Genomic DNA, 22,067 nt, shown 5'->3' with positions numbered 1-22,067 from the left:
CTCACAAGAAATTGCCAATTTTGAGTTAATAAATGATATATTGCTTCATTATTATCAGATAACATTGTTATCGTAAATAGCGTGTGATAAGGGCAATCACAGACATCATTTCCAGGAATCTAGCCTCCAGCATCATCACTTAGAATTACAGGACACAACGTTGCACTTTCCAGAGAATCTGATAACGCTGATGCTGCTTCTGCGAAGGCCATCAATTACGAGAGCTTTGCGGCAAAACGGGTGGGAAGAAATCCTACACGGCGACTCACTAAGATAATCCACGGACGGGTTGTCATAATCTCCGTATATCTTGGATGGAAAAGTACGGCCAGTAATACTGTAATCCTCTTATACCATCTTCTACGGCGCAATAACTAAATTGAGGCACCGCAGGAGGTTTAGTAAAGTGGTAGGACTTTGCAAGAAGCTTATTAAATAATGTTATATTCATTGTCTTTTACTGTTAACTATCTCATCGAGTCAAATAGGGAAAATAAGTAGTGTGCTACGAACCCCTCATGCAAGAGGGTCCCACGGTAAATGTTTATGTTATGTCTAAAGCATTTCATATTTGGTAGTCCCGGAACGATAGTGGTTCCGATTTGTCCTCTTCGAAAGTATTTCAAACGATTGTCCCAGTCGTCGTTTTCTTTTCAGCGCACATTTTCCCAGCTTCCGGTATCAAGCCGACAGAGTTAGCAACCAGAAGGAGCTGAAAGTTCAGCTGTAGTAAGGGAATGGCACTTGATAGGACCCGTTACTGCCTTCATCTGCTTTAACGTGCTAATCCTGGAAGTTTGATGTTGCAGTCATTACGGGCGTTCGTGATATCGAGCTGCCCGTAGGTAATTCTGTTCAGTTAATTTTAACGATTGAAAGATAATATCTCCAGACCATTAACGAGCAGTGATGGACAAAACGAATGACTCCGACAAGCCGGTTGCATCCCGAATGTTTTCTGAAATAGCAGACAGATTCATACGGATGTTTTCATTCGTTTTCGTTGAGCCGATGTTATTCCTGTTAGCTTTGATGCTCGTCCCGTTATGAAAAGTACCATACATTTTCGTTATTATGTTTACCGTACGTTCAATCGTTCTCATTTGTGCAGTCTGTTTTTGAACCATTTCCTCGCATTTCTGAATCGAAAAATCTTCTGACACTGCCAGCAAACTTTGTGTCAGGTGAAACTCACTTAGTAGCGGTAAAGTGATCTAGGGCAGCCGCTTGTTTAGACGAACCGATTAAGAGCTTCGAATTTCGAAATTTATAAAGGTCCAGCTACAAACGTTATTTTTATTCGCCGATAAAATATTAATTCCAGCACCATTTCAGACTCTTAACGAAGAAGCGAGTTAAGGAGTAGGTTTGCAGATATGGAGTGTCTCGAAGACTTCTTATATAATAGAACTCCTTACGTTGCCCTCGACGGCGAGCGTTCATCAGAGGCAAGGATATCGTCAGGAGTGCGCAACATAATTACAGGATTAATCCAGAATGAGATTTTCACTCTGCAGCGGAGTGTGCGCTGATATGAAACTTCCTGGCAGATTAAAACTGTGTGCCGGACCGAGACTCGTACTCGGGACCTTTGCCTTTCGCGGGCAAGTGCTCTACCAACTGAGCTACCCAAGCACGACTCACGCCCCGTGCTCACAGCTTTACTTCCGCCAGTACCTCGCCTCCTACCTTCGAAACTTTACAGAAGCTCTCCTGCGAACCTTGCAGCACTAGCACTCCTGAAAGAAAGGATATTAAGGAGACATGGCTTAGCCACAGCCTGGGCGACGTTTCCAGAATGAGATTTTTACTCTGCAGCGGAGTGTGCGCTGATATGAAACTTCCTGGCAGATTAAAACGGTGTGCCGGACCGAGACTCGAACTCGGGACCTTTGCCTTTCGCGGGCAAGTGCTCTACCAACTGAGCTGCCGTAGCACGACTCACGCCTCGTCCTCACAGCTTTATTTCCGCCAGTACATCGCCTCCTACTTTCCAAACTTTACAGAATCTCTCCTGCGAACCTTCCAGAACTCGCACTCCTGAAAGAAAGGATACTGGCGGAAGTAAAGCTGTGAGGACGGGGCGTGAGTCGTGCTTGGGTAGCTCAGTTGGTAGAGCACTTGCCCGCGGAAGGCAAAGGTCCCGAGTTCGAGTCTCGGTCCGGCACACAGTGTTAATCTCCCAGGAAGTTTCATTTACAGGATGACTGTTTCGAAATTCCACAATTGCCTTCCATTGCGTCGTAATTTTGCTCAAAGGAGCCGACCACCTTCTTCTGTAATGGTACAAAAGCTTGACACCCTGCGACTCCACCCCCGGGATCGACGACGCTGCTAACAGCAAAGTGTTGACACATACGAAAAAAAAGAGACCAGAGCTGAGAAGTTCGTGTGAGCTGTAAGAAGGGTTAATGACGTCACCTTGGCACCAAATTTCGCCACAATTCCGCTGAACGCCACCGTGGACATGTCACACGATGCTACCCACAGTTGATCCTTCTTTTGACGTCTCTGCGATAGGTGTTAGAACTGTGACACCCATAGTTTAAATCACGCGATTTTCTTATGCATGGCCGAGGAAAACATTTCGGACACACCGCTGTTCAGAATCGACACGAAAAGGCGTCAGTGGGTGGCATAAACGGCGTCAATGAAACGACCCTTTCCCTGGGGCGTTGATCCCCACACAATTCGCGGTCGATAACGACAGTTCGCAGGCGATGAGCAACAGCAGTATTTCTTGACATCCTTTGATAGTGCTGACACTCTCGTACCTTTCAACCCTTCTCTAAGGATACTGTGAGGCTGAATCCCCATGGAATGTGATCGCCTTCCTTTGGAGCGCAGCGCGACCGCAATTTTTGCTCTCCATTACAGGTTGGAATCACTAGTGACCGTTCAAAACTATTCGACGAAATTTGAACATGATCCGAAGCAATAAATTGTATTTAAACTTTTTCAATCCTGCTTTTTCCATCCGTCTGTGGCGTGATTACTCATGAGTGCAACATTAACATGCGCTTGAATAAAACGGCAAAGGGTCCTTCTAAGACCTCCCTCACTTCTGCAAAGAAAACGAAGTAAATATTTCTGAATTCAAATCAAGGACAACTACCAAGATAAGAAACATAGAAGTAGATATCCTCGGAGTAACGAAGCAGCTTAAATCACTTAATAAAGGCAAGGCCTCCGGTCCAGATTGTACACCACTCAGGTTCCTCTCACAGTATGCTGATAAAATAGCTCCATATTCAGCAATTATATACAACCACTCGCTCACAGAAAGATCCGTACCTAAAGACTGGAAAATTGCTCAAGTCACACCAATACCCATAAAGTAGGAGTAATCCACTGAATTACAGACCTATATCACTAACGTCGATTTGCAGTAGGGTTTTGGAACATATACTGTATTCGAACATTATGAAGTACATCGAAGAAAACGATTTATTAACACACAGTTAGCACGGATCCAGAAGATATCGTTTTTGTGAAACACAACAAGCTCTTCATACTCATGAAGTAGTAAGTGTTATCGACAGGGGACGTCAAATTGATTCCATATTTTTAGAGTTCCGGAAGGCTTTCGACACCGTTCCTCACAAGCGTCTTCTAACCAAACTGCATGCCCATGGAGTATCGCCGCAGTTGTGCGACTGGATTCGTGATTTGCAGTCAGAAAGGTCACAGTTCGCAGTAATAGACGGAATGTCATCGAGTAAAACAGAAGTAATATCCGACGTTCCCCAAGGAAGTATCATAGGCCCTCTATTGTTCCTGATCTATATTTACGACGTAGGAGACAATCTGAGTGGCCGTCTTAGATTGTTTGCAGATGATGCTGTCATTTACCGTCTTGTAAAGTCATCAGATGATCAAAACGACTTGGAAAATGATTTAGATAAGATATCTATATGGTGCGAAAAGTGGCAATTGACCCTGAATAAAGAAAAGTGTGAAGTTATTCACATGAGTACTAAAAGAAATCGACTAAATTTCGGTTACACGATAAGTAACACAAATCTGAAGGCTGTAAATTCAGCTAAATACTTAGGGATTACAATTACAAATAACCTAAATTGGAACGATCACATAGATAATATTGTGGGTAGAGCAAACCAAAGACTGCGATTCATTGGCAGAACACTTAGAAGGTGCAACAGGTCTACTAAAGAGACTGCTTACACTACGCTTGCCCGCCCTATTCTGGAGTATTGCTGTGCGGTGTGGGATCCGCATCTGGTGGGACTGACGGATGACATCGCAGAAGTGCAAAGAAGGGCAGCTCGTTTTGTATTATCGCGAAATAGGGGAGTTATTGTCACAGACATGATACGTGAATTGGAGTGGCAGTCATTAAAACAAAGGCGTTTTTCGTTGTGACCGGATCTTCTCATGAAATTTCAATCACGAGTTTTCTCCCCCGATTGCGAAAACATTCTGTTGGTACCCACCTACATAGGAAGAAACGATCATCACGGTAAAATAAGAGAAATCAGGGCTCGCACAGAAAAATTTAAGTGCTCGTTTTTCGCGCGTGCCGTTCGAGAGTGGAACGGTAGAGAGACAGCTTGAAGGTGGTTCATTGAACCCTCTGCCAGGCACTTTATTGTGAGTAGCAGAGTAATCACATAGATGTAGATTTAGAGAACACCCTCCGTGCCACCCACGCAACTTTACTGAGCACGTTGGAGACGTGCCTGTCAGAAACTTTGACACCGATTCCATCTGGCTACTGCTTTAACGCGTAAAAATTAACCAAACCATTCGCAATCTTACGGCGGTTTGCCTACCTTCAAGCGCTAGAACAGCCGCCGGGCTGAATTGGTGTCTAAGTTTCTCGCAAGTATGTCTCCTCGTACGGCGACGTAGGACTGAAACACAAGCATCAGCGTGCATTACAGTTGCAGACAGTCAACATTTGTCTGGACAAAGTAAGCTGGGCTTTACTCGTAAAGTCGTTTCATCAAAACAACAGCAATAGTGCTGGTGCTCTTCGCGAGTATCGACGCATTAAACTAATACGGAGAAACCCTCTTTTCGCTTTGGGGTTGAAGAACGTGATTCGGAAGTTCGAATTAACTGGCGATTTGGGAATTGCTCATGGGAAAGACCAAAAATTATTGGAGAAGTTACTGTTGTCATTACTGTCAATGATGGGCGCAATGTGCGATATTCACGCAGTGCACGAGCTGTGTAACGACAGCTAAATAGTGCATTGTCCACCGTTCGAAAAGTGACGCGAACGACTGTGAAATGGTATCTGTACAAAGTTCACATTAAACTCTAAAACCTAAACTCCGAACAGGCCTTATAAGGCCCAATGGCGCCGACCGGCCGTCGTGTCATCCTCAGACCACATGCTGTCAGTGGATGCGGATGTGGAGGGGCACGTGCTCAGCATACGACTCTCCCGGCCGTATGTCAGTTTCCGTGACCGGAGCCGCTACTTCTCAATCAAGTAGCTCCTTAGTTTGCCTCACAAGGGCTGAGTGCACCCCGCTTGGAAACAGCGGTCGGCAGACAGGATGGTCACCCATCCAAGTGCTAGCCCAGCCCGACAGTGCTTAAACGTCGGTGATCTGACGGTAACAGGTGTTACCACTGCGGCAAGGCAGTTGGCACAAACGTCACAGTACTCACCTACTTTAGCCACATGACACAAGCATTCGAGTAGACTTCGCTCTTACGTTTCTTGCAAGGGTTGAAGTTGACTAAATGTGGCACTGGAACATTTTGTGGAGTGATGAAGCCCGCTGGGGCAGCGAACACGCAGAATTTGCGAGCGTCACTGCCGATGAACGTTCCCCTGCGTAATGAACGCGTCACTATGTAGTGTGACTTCACAGTACAGTTGATCCATTTTTCCTTGAGGAACTCGGACCCCAAGAATCAAGGACATGCAGCGAGGACGGCACACATTACTGTGATCTGCTTCGCCAACAGGTGATTGCTGCTCAATTGGAGACAGCTGCTTTGGATTCGAGTGTTTCGCTGCACAACGGAGCTCCGTCTCACATTGCTCTTACTCGGCAACACTTTAGGAGAAACCGAATCATTGTGCGATCGTTCCAAACTGCGTGGTCACCAAGATCACCAGATTTGAACCCGTGTGATTTTTGGCTTTGTGGTTACCTGATGGACAGGATTTATCAACGGGACACTAGGACACGTTGGAGATTGAAGATGAATATAGTGAGGAAGGTACCCAAGATACAACCTGACATGTTTCAGTCAGAAGTAGAGAAACCTCTAGACCGGTTCCAGCTATCGTGGATGCAGTTGGTCGTCACACTGAGTAATGTTTGTAACCTGGAACGTAGATATGGTACGCTATTAACAAGTGTTAACCTCTCACGTGGAAATTAAAATTGGTTCTTTCAATTATTTATCCGTCGTTTCACTTCCGCATTTGTCTTCCACATGTCTTAACAAATGTTTCCAAACTTTCATTGTCCTGCGATCACTTGTTTGTCTTGGGGGCCCTCTCAGGTACCGAAAGTTTAATTATGACCTCCCTGCAGACGAATTTTTGAAACTTTTGTTGAGTGACGGAATAAGAACAACAGCTGAAATAATTGCACTGATAATTTTGTAAAATATCGGCAAAGAACTTCTAAGCCTTCACCCCGCTTTGCATTCAGGGAGTGTAGTATCGTGGAATGCGGTGAACACTAGGAACAATGGTGTCAGAGGTGCAGCGTCCACAACCTGCCGTAGTCTCTGAAGAAACAATTTGATCAGTCAGTCGTTGGATTGTATTCGTCCTGGACTTATTGTTACGCCAGAACTAAAGCAGTTATCTTTAATTAGTTTTCACCACTGCGTAAATGTCGATTCTGTAATAAGCATTTTTATACGGTTTACCGAGGCTTAGCCTGTGTGATCTCGAGATGCTGACATGAGCAACTTTTCACCAAGATAGTTATATAACTATCCCTAAAGAAAGATTAGTAAAAAGGAGGGATAATATTCCTTTCTTTGCCCAGCAGTAAATCCCCTAGCTGAGTGTAAGTTTCATGGCGGGGTGTGTGTTATTTGATAAAAGATGAAGCAGTCGGACTGTGCCATACCATTGAGAATGGCTAGCCACTAGCCGAAATCTGGATTTGCGTAATAAAATCTAAAATTGGACGACTGATGGCTGTACTCTATAATTTATAAGCCACATAAGTCTCCGAGTGCACCCACTTTCCGAATGGAAGGTAACCTGATGTAAATGATCTTTGTTTATCGTCATTCCTCTCTCGTTAATTACATAAAGATTTTGACTTAAACAATTATTTTTTGTTTTATATACGGCGTTCGGAAATTCCCGTTACAAATTCTAGGACTTGTAGAGGGGACTGAGTACGTAATATTTTGAATAGGAACCCCATATACGTTTTAAGACGGTTTCAGTTCAGATGTGTAACGTGTCCACGTCTGCTGAGGGAAAGAGAAAAGTCGCTTGTCCTGATATGCAAGACGACGTGTACTACGTCAAACGGTCACGTGATTTCACTTAATGTATGCTAAGTTTGATTTGCGAGACTCCACTCCTTTACAGACAGAGAAAGATCTGCAGGCAAGAGTTCTGGCCGCTGCACTAGAAACTGAAGATACCGTGTTTGATGTTGAGTGTGTAGCCGGACATGCTCCGTAAATACAGTGTCTGTAACAACGTCATGGTCGCAATATCGAACCGCTGTCGTAATGCATCAGCTCTGTTCTGTACGTATAGTATGCTGGGTTGTTTTTTGTTTTGGAATAATGTTTTTGTAACCCGCCTGGGACGCGGCGCGAGGGTAGGAACGGGAAAAGGTAAGACAAGTCGGTACTGCAAGAAAATGGCTTACTGGTGCAAAAACAAGGTGATAAACGATTACATAACTTTGTACGTAGGTGCGATACTGAAGCGAAGTACCCTGGCTGGCTGCACCTGATGAAATGAACTGACTGCTGGCAGCGGTGGTCTAGCGGTTCTAGGCGCTCAGTCCGGAACCGCGAGACTGCTACGGTCGCAGGTTCGAATCTTGCCTCGGGCATGGATGTGTGTGATGTCCTTAGGTTAGTTAGGTTTAAGTAGTTCTAAGTTCTAGGGGACTGATGACCACAGATGTTAAGTCCCATAGTGCTCAGAGCCATTTGAACCATTTTTTTTAAAATGGACTGACTCTGGAGCGATGCTCGTAGAGCTCTCCAGCGCCGGCTAGATGGCGCTGTCGTCGGTGTCGGTGTCATAGTGCCAACTTAACTGGCATCTAAGGCGTGGCATCGTTGCTATCGATACCACAAATGTAAATACGTAACGTTTAAGTGTTGATACAAACAAATTTACATGAGTGATGAATGGATGTTTCCTTTCGAATTATTGTCTAGTAACTGTACTGCATCACCCCTAATTCGGTTGGGTTGGGTTGTTTGGGGGAAGAGACCAAACTGCGAGGTCATCGGTCTCACCGGATTAGGGAAGGACGGGGAAGGAAGTCGGCGGTGCCCTTTTCAAAGGAACCATCCCGGCATTTACCTGGAGCGATTTAGGGAAATCACGGAAAACCTAAATCAGCGTGGCCGGACGCGGGATTGAACCGTCGTCCTCCCGAATGCGAGTCCAGTGTGCTAACCACTGCGCCACCTCGCTCGGTCCTAATTCAGTTCATCAAGCAGAAGTGTATGAGTTATATATCTCAATTGAAACCGCGTAGAAGGGAAACGGTACGTTTCCGGATGTGGGATCTTTCTGAAGATAGCCGGCCGGTGTGGCCGTGCGGTTAAAGGCGCTTCAGTCTGGAACCGCGTGACCGCTGCGGTCGCAGGTTCGAATCCTGCCTCGGGCATGGATGTGTGTGATGTCCTTAGGTTAGTTAGGTTTAATTAGTTCTAAGTTCTAGGCGACTGGTGACCTTAGAAGTTAAGTCGCATAGCCATTTGAACCATTTTTTTTTTCTCAAGACATTCTGTACTCACTCCCCTCTACAAGTCCTGGAAGTTTGTAACGGCAATTTCCGAACATCCTGTGTGCAACATTATGTAAGTACCAAACATCGGCTATTATATAATACACAATAACGAATACAGATGATTGATTCACATCCTTGGCGCTAAGTAGCGGCACCTTGCAGTAGCGAATTAATGTGTTCAGATGGCTCTGAGCACTATGGGACGTAACTTCTGAGGTCATCAGTGCCCTACTTAAACCCAACTAACCTAAGGACATCACACACAACCATGCCCGAGGCAGGATTCGAACCTGCGACCGTAGCGGTCGAGCGGTTCCAGACTGTAGCGCCTAGAACCGCTCGGCCACCCTGGCCGGCAATTAAGGTGTCATGCCACGCTTCGTTAATCCGCACTACTGCCTCTTGGCGTAGTAGGCTTGCTCAGAACTAATAGCTACCTCAGCTGACGTCAAACTTGCGACAGAATGCCCGTTCTGCCGTATCACTCGAGGTGCTGGGACTACGAATTGGTCGCTTGATTCTGTTTCACAGTCGCGTGTCACAGAGCCATTACGCTTTTGAAAGAACGCCTTTGACGAGCAGGCCCGGTATTTGTTCCGTCCTTTTGATGGCTCGCAGCCAAACTGCCGACTGGCCTCGGGGCACAGCGGCGAAACAATAGCCTAGGCGCTGGAAGAGCCTCCCTCCTTACTCACTCTTCTCCGGCCTTCGGCGCCTCCGCCTATGAATTCCTAATTTCCTCCTTCCCCCTCAACTTGCCCCGGTGGCGTAGCTTTAATTTCGCAAGCCCCTTCGTCCCGGAGCGGCAGCGGCAGCGGCCAGTTGTGCAAACAAAGAGAGACGCAGCGCCGTTTCTTACTGCAGCTCTCTTCCTCTGCGCCTCTCCTCCCCTCCTCCTTATCCAGGACAGCCTTCTTGGCGCGGGCCCCTCTCCCGGCTCCCTTCCTCCCGCCCTCGAAAGCGTTCGCCCGCCTCTTAGCGGGATATTTACTCGCGCGCGCGCATCGTTTATTCATCCGCTTTCACGGCGGACGAACGCCGTCGTTTTGCTACCGCCGGCACCGCGCCGCGCCAGTAAATTGTTTGTTTGTCTGTTGCAGGTAAGCGGATTGGCAGAGCTGGCGGCTGTGGCGGCTGCGCGGCGCAACGCAGAGCGAACCCCGCCTCCCGTGAGTCGGCGCTGCGCCGATAAGCTAAGCCCATCCCGCGCTTGTTCCTGCCCATCTCGCAAACGCACTGTTCGTGTAACGCTTTCCCAACTGATGCGCATTTCGTGCGAACGCACTTAATCGCCTGTCTGTCTGTCAGCGTATCCTCCTTTGCGGAAGGATCTCTACTTAACAGCTAAACACCGAAAATTGAACGTGTCAAATGTACGCGTTCTACTCACGAAACAAACCTACCATCACTGATGTCACTTTACGGACTTCCACTTTCTAAACCAGTGGCTTCCAACCTGTGGATGATAAACCACTGATATAATTTAATCTTCTGAGAGTTGTTATAATTTTTTTTTTTTTTTGCGTCATGTATGGAGGTGAAACATGGACGATAACAGTTTGGAATAGAAGCTTTCGAAATGTGGTGCTACAGAAGAATGCTGAAAATTAGATGGGTAGATCACATAACTAATGAGGAGATATTGAATAGAATTGGGGAGAAAAGGAGTTTGTGGCACAACTTGACAACAAGAAGGGACCGGTTGGTAGGGCATGTTCCGAGGCATCAAGGGATCACAAATTTAGCATTTGAGGGTAAAAATCGTAGAGGTAGACCAAGAGATGAATACACTAAGCAGATTTAGAAGGATGTAGGTTGCAGTAAGTACTGGCAGATGAAGAAGCTTGCACAGGATAGAGTAGCATGGAGAGCTGCATCAAACCAGTCTCTGGACTGAAGACCACAACAACAACAACATTTGGCAAATGGCTCTGAGCACTATGGGACTTAACTTCTGAGGTCATCAGTCCCCTAGAACTTAGAACTAATTAAACCTAACTAACCTAAGGCCATCACACACATCCATGCTCGAGGCAGGATTCGAACCTGCGACCTTAGCAGCAGCGCGGTTCCAGACTGAAGTGCCTAGAACCACTCAGCCACAAAGGCCGGCTTCTAGTAGAAGCGTTTATATTTTTACGTACAGGCTTGTTCCGGAATACATCTGGGGGTTCAGGACAAGAAAGCGCGAACACTACAGCATATACAGAAAAATGACAGTTATCATTTGACAGAACATCTCTCCAGGTTTTGCTTCTTAATACACGCCATGGTGTGTACCTCCACGTGCGGACGGACAGGTCAAAACACATAGACGAACCATCAGTTCAGTATTGTCGCATCGAACTAGTTCATGCTTGCAAATCGGCAGCCGAATGAACAAATTCTTCTCCTTCCCGGAGAATTCGTGTCAGCGTCTTAAATGTATTACATGCAAATGGTCCAAATGGCTCTGAGTACTATGGGACTTAACATCTGAGGTCATCAGTCCCCTAGAACTTAGAACTAATTAAACCTAACTAACCTAAGGACATCACACACATCCATGCCCGAGGCAGGATTCGAATCTGCGACCGTAGCGGTCACGCGGTTCCAGACTGTAGCGCCAAGAACCGCTCGACCACTGCGGCCGGCACAACATTTGTTGTCAGGGTAGGACTCAAACGTCCCGTATGGGTACCGTCATCAATGCCCTTATCATCGACCTACCTAGCAGCATGCGCTAGCTGGTAAGCGTTACCAGTATTTTCTGGTGTTCGGGCCTTTTCTGGCGGCAGAGGCACTGTCGTGTCGCGCCGGGAATGCTTTGCAATAACGACTGCACGGATCAGCGACGGCAGATAGCGCTTTTTTCGCAATTTTGGGGAAAAACACTTTTGGCAGAATTTCTGGGGAAACGGAAACCTTGGGGATATTTTAGGGGAAGAAAATTTCTGTACCAGAGAAGTTTCAAAGTATTCCTATTTTATCTGCCTAGCCTTACTAGTAATGCCATCTCCGACATTTTAGTTCAAACACCACCATACTTACCTAGTTTTTTAGATATTACTAGATTTCACTCTCTCTTCAAATCAGTAGGTACACCTTTCATCGCCCGCATCTCGTGGTCGTGCGGTAGCGTTCTCGCTTCCCACGCCCGGGTTCCCGGGTTCGATTCCCGGCGGGGTCAGGGATTTTCTCTGCCTCGTGAAGGCTGGGTGTTGTGTGATGTCCTTAGGTTAGTTAGGTTTAATTAGTTCTAAGTTCTAGGGGACTGATGACCATAGATGTTAAGTCCCATAGTGCTCAGAGCCAGCCAACACCTTTCATTTTGTGGGAGACGGTAGGCTCACCATGAAATTACCTCTTCGTGACATCACTGTGACTTTTACATTCCCAGTTTCGACCGTTCGGGACGTTTCACGACTTTCATGGTCATATGGAATTCTGAAGAGACGCCGTATTGGATTTCGCTGTTTTAATTAAGGCTTGTATTTGAGGGGTTTTATATTATAAGATTTGTCATACGAATATATGCTATTTCAGCTACTGAGGAATCTCACGAAAGCACGTCGGTATCCGTATGATATACTATAATTAAATGCATGATAACCATCAGCAGACGTAAGCAAAAAACAAAGGCACGGCTTTTGTGCGAAGTGAGATGTAGGTGAGGTGCTAAAGGTAAATCAATATAACAGTTGCAATATAACAGTTGCAATAAGACGCGTGGTCTGAGGCGCCTTTCCCGATTCGCGCAACTCCCCCCGTCGGAGGTTCGAGTCCCCCCTCGGGCGTGTGCGTGTGGGTGTGTATTCCGTAGCGCAAATTAGTTTCAGTTAGATTAAGTAGTGTGTAAGCCTAGGGACCGATGGCCTCAGCAGTTTGGTCCCATAGGAACTTACCACCACCAAATGACATTAGCACGAGGAAAGAAAATTAAGCGCTGCTAGAGTAGATTTTTCATTTTTATGGGCAGGCTACCTTTTTTGTTTACAAATGAAAATTTTTAGTTCGTTTGTTATAATTTTGTGATATATACGATAATTTTACGACCGTGAACACACAATTCCACCTCTTCAAGTTTCCAACGCTATGCATAAGCTTCTCGTACTTGATGATTTAGAGGAGTATTTAGGTTAAGATATCAGGGGAAACGTTGCGAAATTAAGGAATTCTTTTGTCTGTTACGGGAGAATTACGAAAATTTAATATGGAAACGGTGGCACAGATTCAGTAGTGGTTTCAAGTTGGCTCGGTGAACATCTGGGTAAATCGTCGCGGGAAATTAACACAGGATGTTAAAGTAAGAAGCATTTAGCAGTTGCACTGAGGAGTATGTGTAATTGATGTCTACAGTATGTTATTAAGCGAATCTCCCGGAGCTCGGAACCGGAACCCAGTTGCAGGCTGCCTGTATAACGACGCCCAGGGCATCAAAATTTTGATTTTAAATATTTCATATGAACAGTGATCGAATTTAAAAATTTATAATGCTGATAATCTACTCATTAAGAGGTATAATCTTACGAGAAAGGTTCAACATGCTGAGGCAATCTTCACAGTTACAGATTGTGTATTTGTCTTGAGACAGCGTAAGACACTGCGAACAAATACCCGGACTATATTCATCCAGTACCTGAGAACTTCCAACAAACTTCACGCATAACAAAAAGTTTCTACATTTCCGCTATTCATGCAGTAAAATAGCCGCACCAGGCAAGATGTTTTAAATTATTTCTTCTTTAATACTAAAAGTATTCGCAATAATTGTGCAGGCAGTGTCCACATAGCACTGAATTTACTTTCAAAATTGTATCATTGTACGACACATAATTCAGAAAATGTGACGACCTAGTTATGAAGTGGAAAGATGAAATACACATAGGTATTAAAACTGGGTCTAGCATACCCTTAAATACTCTGTTATATGCTGATGACCAGACAGTTATATAGGAAACAGAAAATAGTTTAAAAAGAGCAGTATATAGATTGAGGCAAAAGAAAATATGTTACAATCTGCAGATAAGACAAATATAGTGCCTTTCAAAGGAAAGCATCCAATCAGATTAAAAGAAATGTAGAACAAGTATCTCGTTTCAGTTATCCAGGATGTGATATTAGTTATGACAGAGACAGTGAGAAGAAGGTTGATAAATATCAGGCAGTCTGCGAACAATTAGAAGAACTTTGGGAAGAAAAGCAAGGAATAAAGCACAAATGAAATTATACAAAGTTATGGTTTTACCTACTCTTGTATATGGTTCCGAATCATGGGCATTAGTTATATGAGGGGCTGTAATAAAATGGATAAAATAAGGAATGAAACAGTAAGGCCAGATTTAAAATTTTTTCGGGCAACGGCCTTGCCGCTCTGGATACACCGTTTCCCGTCGGGTCACCGAAGTTAAGCGCTGTCGGGCGTGGCCTGCATTTGTATGGGTGGCCATCCGATTCACCATGCGCTGTTTCCATTTTTCGGTGGGCACTCAACCTCGTGATGTCAATTGAGGAGCTACTCGACCGAATAGTAGCGGCTCCGGTCAAAGAAAACCATCATAACGACCGGGACAGTGGTGTGCTGACCACACGCCTCTCCTGTCCGCATCCTCAGTGAGGATGACACGGCGGTCAGATGGTCCCGATGGGCCACTTGTGGCCTGAAGAAAGAATGCTTTTAAAATCTTTTCAGTTAATAAGATAGAAGAGAATAGAATGAGATGATAGGATCAATTTCTAGAATGACAGAAAGTACACTGCTAAAAAAAGGTAATGAATTATCGCCTGACTAGAAAGAAAGAACTAGGTAGACCTCGTAAGAGATCGATGGATTACGATACCTAACCCTTGGATGGAGATGATGATGATGATGATGATGATTTTGTGTGACAGCTAACAGACACGTCAGGCGTTAGTAGGTACACAGTTTATTTTCTCTGTCGGACATGGTGTGTTGTGAGATGTGTCCGTTAGAGGCCTGATCGCTAAGCATAAAGTACTCGATACTTCTGGTAGAAATTCTACGGGAGGCCTTACAAGCCATACGTAAAAGATTTAATACACAGTAGAGGTTCAATACACGGTAGACCAAGGTACGTAATCGCAAAATCACAGTAGAATCATACTGAAAGTCATATAAAAGGCGACATATTCTCAGATGTTTCAAGCATAGCAATATCGTAGCGCATGTCGGCTAGCAGCATTCGATGATTGCCAGATGTTGTAGTAGGTGACTCAGAGCGTTGTATCTCTTCGGGCAGCAGAAAAACATGTGGTTGATACCCACTTCTGCTCAGTGGGGATGCAGTCAGACTAGCTCGATGCAGATGCTTCTTGTAACCGTCATGGTTGAAGGTGAGGCATCTTGTACTGTTATTTTCTGAGGTTATGATTTAATGGTGAGTTTGAATTTGAAGCCGGCCGTGGTGGCCGAGCGGCTCTAGGCTCTTCAGTGTGGAACGGCGCGACTGCTACGGTCGCAGGTTCGATTCCTGTCTCGGGCATGGATGTGTGTGATGTCCTTAGGTTAGTTAGGTTTAAGTAGTTCTAAGTTCTAGGGGACTGATGACCTCAGATGTTAAGTCCCATAGTGCTCAGAGCCATTTGAACCATTTTTTTGGATTTGAAAAAATCTCTGTATCACTTTTTTTGTTAGAGTAACATTTATTAAATTATAATCGCTATTATCATCAATCATTTGATACCTGTTGCTGAATACAGTATTTTTCTAGCACCTCCGTCTAATCCACCTGTCATAGTCACGAGTGTCGCTCGGGAAGGCTGGCTGTCGGTAAAGCTCCATATGACAGCTAACATATCTGATTTTCTCTTCGTCATCATTTCTCGAGATGTGGGAGGAAGTAATATATTGGGCGAGCCTTCATTCAAAGAATACGCTTGGAATCTCAACAGTAAACATCTTAAGTTTGAAGCTCATCTGTCCGTCTTCAGCAAAACGCAGTACTTTTTTTCTTCTATTGCCCAGACATGGTTCGCTGGAGTTTCAGCATCATCAGTGAGTTTTTATTTTCTTTCTGTTAAACAGGAAAAATATTTTTAATTACTTACACACGTATAAATTTGATTTTTTAAGGGAGTATTTACAGATTTGAAAAACAAAATTTTGTTTATATAACTCGTTTATACATGCTGTGGTTTTCCTTTTTTTTTTTAATGTTTTGAGTTACACTTGTTTTCCTTCCATAATTTGTTATCTGCAACCTTATAGAAATTAATGCAGAAATGTTATTTACTTCGAAATTTTACGGCCGAAAATGTTATGGTTGCGCTTAACACTAATTAATTATGTGTGCGTGTGCGTATGCGTGTGTGTGTTTGTGCGTGGGTGTATATTTGCAATGTATTTCACTCCCTTTTTAGGTATAACATGTTGCGCGCGCGCACACACACACGCACACACACGCACACACACACACACACACACACACACACAAACAAACAAACAACAACAACAACCTTAAGCATAAGATTTATTGATATTTATTGTAACCATAACATTCCCAGTCCTAAAATTTCGTTTTAAAGAACTTTTTCTACATTAAGTTGTTGTGACTGCAGACGACAAGCTGTGAAAGGAACACAAGTGTAGAGCAAAACATAGATGTGGTAACAAGGTATACAAACAAAACTCCGTCTGTTATCGTAAATTCTTTCTTAAAAATTTATATGCACAGAACTAGCTCAGACTAATGAGCAATACTCAAACAGTCGGTTGACCAATTGTTTTTTAAGCCATTTCTTTCATAGATAAATTACATTTCCTTTAATTACTCGCAATGAATCTCATCTTGGCGTCTGTTTTTCCTATGATTGAATTTACGTTGGCATTCCACTTGCGGTCTTTCCGGATAGTTACTCCTAGGTATTCTGCTGTTGTTAGTATTCCAGTGATTTGTTGCCGCTAGTGTAATGGAGCAGCAATGTATATCTGCGTCTGTTTACGTACAATGCGCTGAATTTCTGTACGTTTAGGCTTAACTAATATTCATTGCACCTATCATCGATCTGCTACAGGCCTTCTTGCATTTCGCAACAGTCTTCTGATGTTGCAACCTTGCTGTAGACAATGGAATCGTCCACAGCCTCACGGAACGCCAGCGTCATCCACTAAATCGTTAATACAAATTGTAAACAGTAACAGGCCTACAATTCCCTCTCTTCGGGTACTCCAGAAATTACCTATTTGCTCCGTTGAAAGGGACTTGTCGCCATTCTTTTTCTTCGTAACGTGTCGATGACAACCATTTAAATAAAGTGTAGCGCCTCAGCAAGGTGTACTGCTTTTGGGCTTACTGACTCCAGATCCTCTTGCGTCACGGTGCTTAGGAGATGGTGTGGACAGTGGATCATCGTCTGCCTAACACCACGTGCGCAGGACACATCTCGGTTGTCGTATATTCCCATTTTAACGTAGTAGTTTTGTTTCGGCCAATGCCCAGGTGATGCGATTATGAAGTGATCTCCATGTCGGCTGTTTCCTGCGGGTAGCTTCTCTTTTGGTGGTATCCAGCCACTTTTAGCTCTTTCCTGCCAGCGTTGAAGCCTTCTTCCGCCGTTGACTTCACTAAGGGCGAGATACCTGAGATGAAGCTTTTCCTGCTGCGAAGTCATCGAGTATGATTCGGTCGTCTGTCATCAGTATTCCTTTCGGGTTTCGCTCGTACTATCCGCTTGATATCGGGTGGAGCTATTCCAGCCAGAACCTGGAGCTTCTCGACTGGATCCTCTGGACTGGGGTTGGTGCCAGGCATCGTCTCGCCTGGCGGCAAGTTTGATAAGGAGCATTATCAGCCTGTTTCGTGTGGCAGAATTGGTACCGCAAAGGGGAAGCATAGTCTCCTGCCGACTAGCACAAGGCTAGAGTCGAAGTACGTGTGGGCTTGTTCCCCAACTTGTGCCGTTAAGTTTTTTAAGGACAAGCGTTCGTCATTGTATAGTGGTACGTGATTATGGGCATTCAAATTGTTCAAATGGCTCTTAGCACCCTTGGACTTAGCATCTGAGGTCATCAGTCCCGATTTTGGACATTCTGAGGAAAATGTGTGGTAAGACACTCCACCTCAGTAGCTGAGTGGTCAACGCGGCTGACTTGCATATGGACGATATGGGTTTGATTCACGAAACTTCCAGGGATTTATGATTGGTGGGAAAACTGGTACCACACTGAGCCTCGTGATGCCAATGACGAGCTACTTGACCGATTAGTAACGGCTCCTCGTAACGAAAACTGACAGCGGCTGGGAGAGCGGTGTACTGAGCCCATGCCCCTCCATACCGCATCCAATCACACCGTTGTCGGAGGATGACACTGCGGGCGGTGGGAAACGATGGACGCTCCTGGACCTGTGGACGGACATTGTAGGGAAAGATGGGTAACATGCAAAATTTACAAGAACCAGTAGGTGGAAATAAGAGCAGACTACCGAGTGCTCGGACTAGTAAAGGTGTAAGGCACTGATGCAGGACTTCCGCCCTACTGTTCAAGCTGTACAACGAAAAAGCAGTGACGGAAATAAATGTTCGGGAGAGTGTAATGGGACACCCTTTTCTAACATAACCTTTTATTTTATAGAAGTAGCCGATACCAGGATTAATTCTGAATTTGTTATAGGTTAACATTCTCGACTGTTTCACTGAAAGAATTTCATTTGATTTTGTATACGATTTACTAAACTTCAGAATAAAATGTATAAAAAGAAATTAATTTGTTACACTCTGTATGTGCGGTTAAAATTATTTTTCTCTTAGAAATATCTGGCGTACTTAAAATTTATATTATTAATTGCACAATCTAACGCTAATTATTAAATTTATTACTGGATTCACGTATAAAATAATGTTATAACTTGGTGATGATTCTTCTTTTGTCAGCAAAGTGGGTAAACTCTTTCGCTTTGTAAACTCTGTGGAATACCGCGCCATAGGGTGGTGGGGTTTCGGGTTCCGCTGGATAGGTCAGGAGTCCACTACACGCAACAAGCGGCTAGACGGGTAGCAGGGGTTGTGTGGCGTGGGCTGGGCGGTTTTTTAGGTTAGATGGCCTTGGGCAAGTACAGAAAGGGGAACAGCTTCAACGGGTGCAGGGCAAAGTCAGGACAAGCGGGGACCAAGCAGCAATCGGTATTGTAATTGTAAACTGTCGAAGCTGCGTTGGTAAAGTACCGGAACTTCAAGCGCTGATAGAAAGCACCGAAGCCGAAATCGTTATAGGTACAGAAAGCTGGTTGAAGCCAGAGATAAATTCTGCCGAAATTTTTACAAAGGTACAGACGGTGTTTAGAAAGGATAGATTGCATGCAACCATTGGTGGAGTGTTCGTCGCTGTTAGTAGTAGTTTATCCTGTAGTGAAATAGATGTGGATAGTTCCTGTGAATTATTATGGATGGAGGTTACACTCAACAACCGAGCTACATTAATAATTGGCTCCTTTTACCGACCTCCCGACTCAGCAGCATTAGTGGCAGAACAACTGAGAGAAAATTTGGAATACATTTCACATAAATTTTCTCAGCATGTTACAGTCTTAGGTGGAGATTTCAATTTACCAGATATAGACTGGGACACTCAGATGTTTAGGACGGGTGGTAGGGACAGAGCATCGAGTGACATTATACTGAGTGCACTATCCGAAAATTACCTCGAGCAATTAAACAGAGAACCGACTCGTGGAGATAACATCTTGGACCTACCGATAACAAACAGACCCGAACTTTTCGACTCTGTATGTACAGAACAGGGAATCAGTGATCATAAGGCCGTTGCAGCATCCCTGAATATGGAAGTTAGTAGGAATATAAAAAAGGGAGGAAGGTTTATCTGTTTAGCAAGAGTAATAGAAGGCAGATTTCAGACTACCTAACAGATCAAAACGAAAATTTCTGTTCCGACACTGACAATGTTGAGTGTTTGTGGAAAAAGTTCAAGGCAATGTAAAATGCGTTTTAGACAGGTACGTGCCGAGTAAAACTGTGAGGGACGGGAAAAACCCACCGTGGTACAACAACAAAGTTAGGAAACTACTGCGAAAGCAAAGAGAGCTTCACTCCAAGTTTAAACGCAGCCAAAACCTCTCAGACAAACAGAAGCTAAACGATGTCAAAGTTAGCGTAAGGAGGGCTATGCGTGAAGCGTTCAGTGAATTCGAAAGTAAAATTCTGTGTACGGACTTGACAGAAAATCCTAGGAAGTTCTGGTCTTACGTTAAATCAGTAAGTGGCTCGAAACAGCATATCCAGACACTCCGGGATGATGGTGGCATTGAAACAGAGGATGACACGCGTAAAGCTGAAATACTAAACACCTTTTTCTAAAGCTGTTTCACAGAGCAAGACCGCACTGCAGTTCCTCCTCTAAATCCTCGCACAAACGAAAAAATGGCTGACATCGAAATAAGTGTCCAAGAAATCGAAAAGCAACTGGAATCACTCAACAGAGGAAAGTCCACTGGACCTGACGGGATACCAATTCGATTCTACACAGAGTACGCGAAAGAACTTGCCCCCCTTCTAACAGCCGTGTACCGCAAGTCTCTAGAGGAACGGAAGGCTCCAAATGAGTGGAAAAGAGCACAGGTAGTCCTAGTCTTCAAGAAGGTCGTCGAGGAGATGCGCAAAACTATAGACCTATATCTCTGACGTCGATCTGTTGTAGAATTTTAGAACATGTTTTTTGCTCGAGTATCATGTCGTTTTTGGAAACCCAGAATCTACTATGTAGGAATCAACATGGATTCCGGAAACAGCGATCGTGTGAGACCCAACTCGCTTTATTTGTTCATGAGACCCAGAAAATATTAGATACAGGCTCCCAGGTAGATGCTATTTTTCTTGACTTCCGGAAGGCGTTCGATACAGTTCCGCACTGTCGCCTGATAAACAAAGTAAGAGCCTACGGAATATCAGACCAGCTGTGTGGCTGGATTGAAGAGTTTTTAGCAAACAGAACACAGCATGTTGTTATCAATGGAGAGACGTCTACAGACGTTAAAGTAACCTCTGGCGTGCCACAGGGGAGTGTTATGGGACCATTGCTTTTCACAATATATATATATATATATATATATATATATATATATATATAAATGACCTAGTAGATAGTGTCGGAAGTCCCATGCGGCTTTTCGCGGATGATGCTGTAGTATACAGAGAAGTTGCACCATTAGAAAATTGTAGCGAAATGCAGGAAGATCTGCAGCGGATAGGCACTTGGTGCAGGGAGTGCCAACTGACCCTTAACATAGACAAATGTAATGTATTGCGAATACATAGAAAGAAGGATCCTTTATTGTATGATTATATGATAGCGGAACAAACGTTGGTAGCAGTTACTTCTGTAAAATATCTGGGAGTATGCGTGCGGAACGATTTGAAGTGGAATGATCATATAAAATTAATTGTTGGTAAGGCGGGTACCAGGTTGAGATTCATTGGGAGAGTCCTTAGAAAATGTAGTCCATCAACAAAGAAGGTGGCTTACAAAACACTCGTTCGACCTATACTTGAGTATTGCTCATCAGTGGGGGATCCGTACCAGATCGGGTTGACGGAGGAGATAGAGAATATCCAAAGAAGAGCGGCGCGTTTCGTCACAGGGTTATTTGGTAACCGTGATAGCGTTACGGAGATGTTTAACGAACTCAAGTGGCAGACTCAGCAAGAGAGACGCTCTGCATCGCGGTGTAGCTTGCTCGCCAGGTTTCGAGAGGGTGCGTTTCTGGATGAGGTATCGAATATGTTGCTTCCCCCTACTTATACCTCCCGAGGAGATCACGAATGTAAAATTAGAGAGATTAGAGCGCGCACGGAGGCTTTCAGACACTCGTTCTTCCCGCGAACCATACGCGACTGGAACAGGAAAGGGAGGTAATGACAGTGGCACGTAACGTGCCCTCCGCCACACACCGTTGGGTGGCTTGTGGAGTATAAATGTAGATGTAGATGAATATTGTGAGTACCGCAGAATGTAAGTAGTGGGGGGTATGCGTGTGATGGAGTTCGACGTATTTAAAGGATCGACACGAACAACGTAATTTGGAATATTAAGTGGAAAGTATGACAAGAATGTACCTCTAGACGCAAGACTTGCAGCCAATAACAAGAGAAAATCAAGATAAGTAAAATGTTTTT

General features: G+C 44.5%; 1 non-coding gene across 1 annotated transcript; it reads left to right on the top strand.

Annotated features, from left to right (window-relative positions):
- Positions 1-2,093: 2,093 nt before the first annotated feature.
- On the top strand, positions 2,094-2,168 carry Trnap-cgg. Its single transcript has one exon. It is a non-coding gene; the product is annotated as a tRNA-Pro (tRNA).
- The last annotated feature ends 19,899 nt before the right edge of the window (positions 2,169-22,067 follow it).

This window comes from Schistocerca americana, chromosome 6 (assembly GCF_021461395.2).
Source record: "Schistocerca americana isolate TAMUIC-IGC-003095 chromosome 6, iqSchAmer2.1, whole genome shotgun sequence".
Lineage (NCBI taxonomy): Eukaryota > Metazoa > Arthropoda > Insecta > Orthoptera > Acrididae > Schistocerca > Schistocerca americana.
Note: the sequence above shows the minus strand (reverse complement) of the source record. Positions and strands in the feature narration are given on the sequence as shown.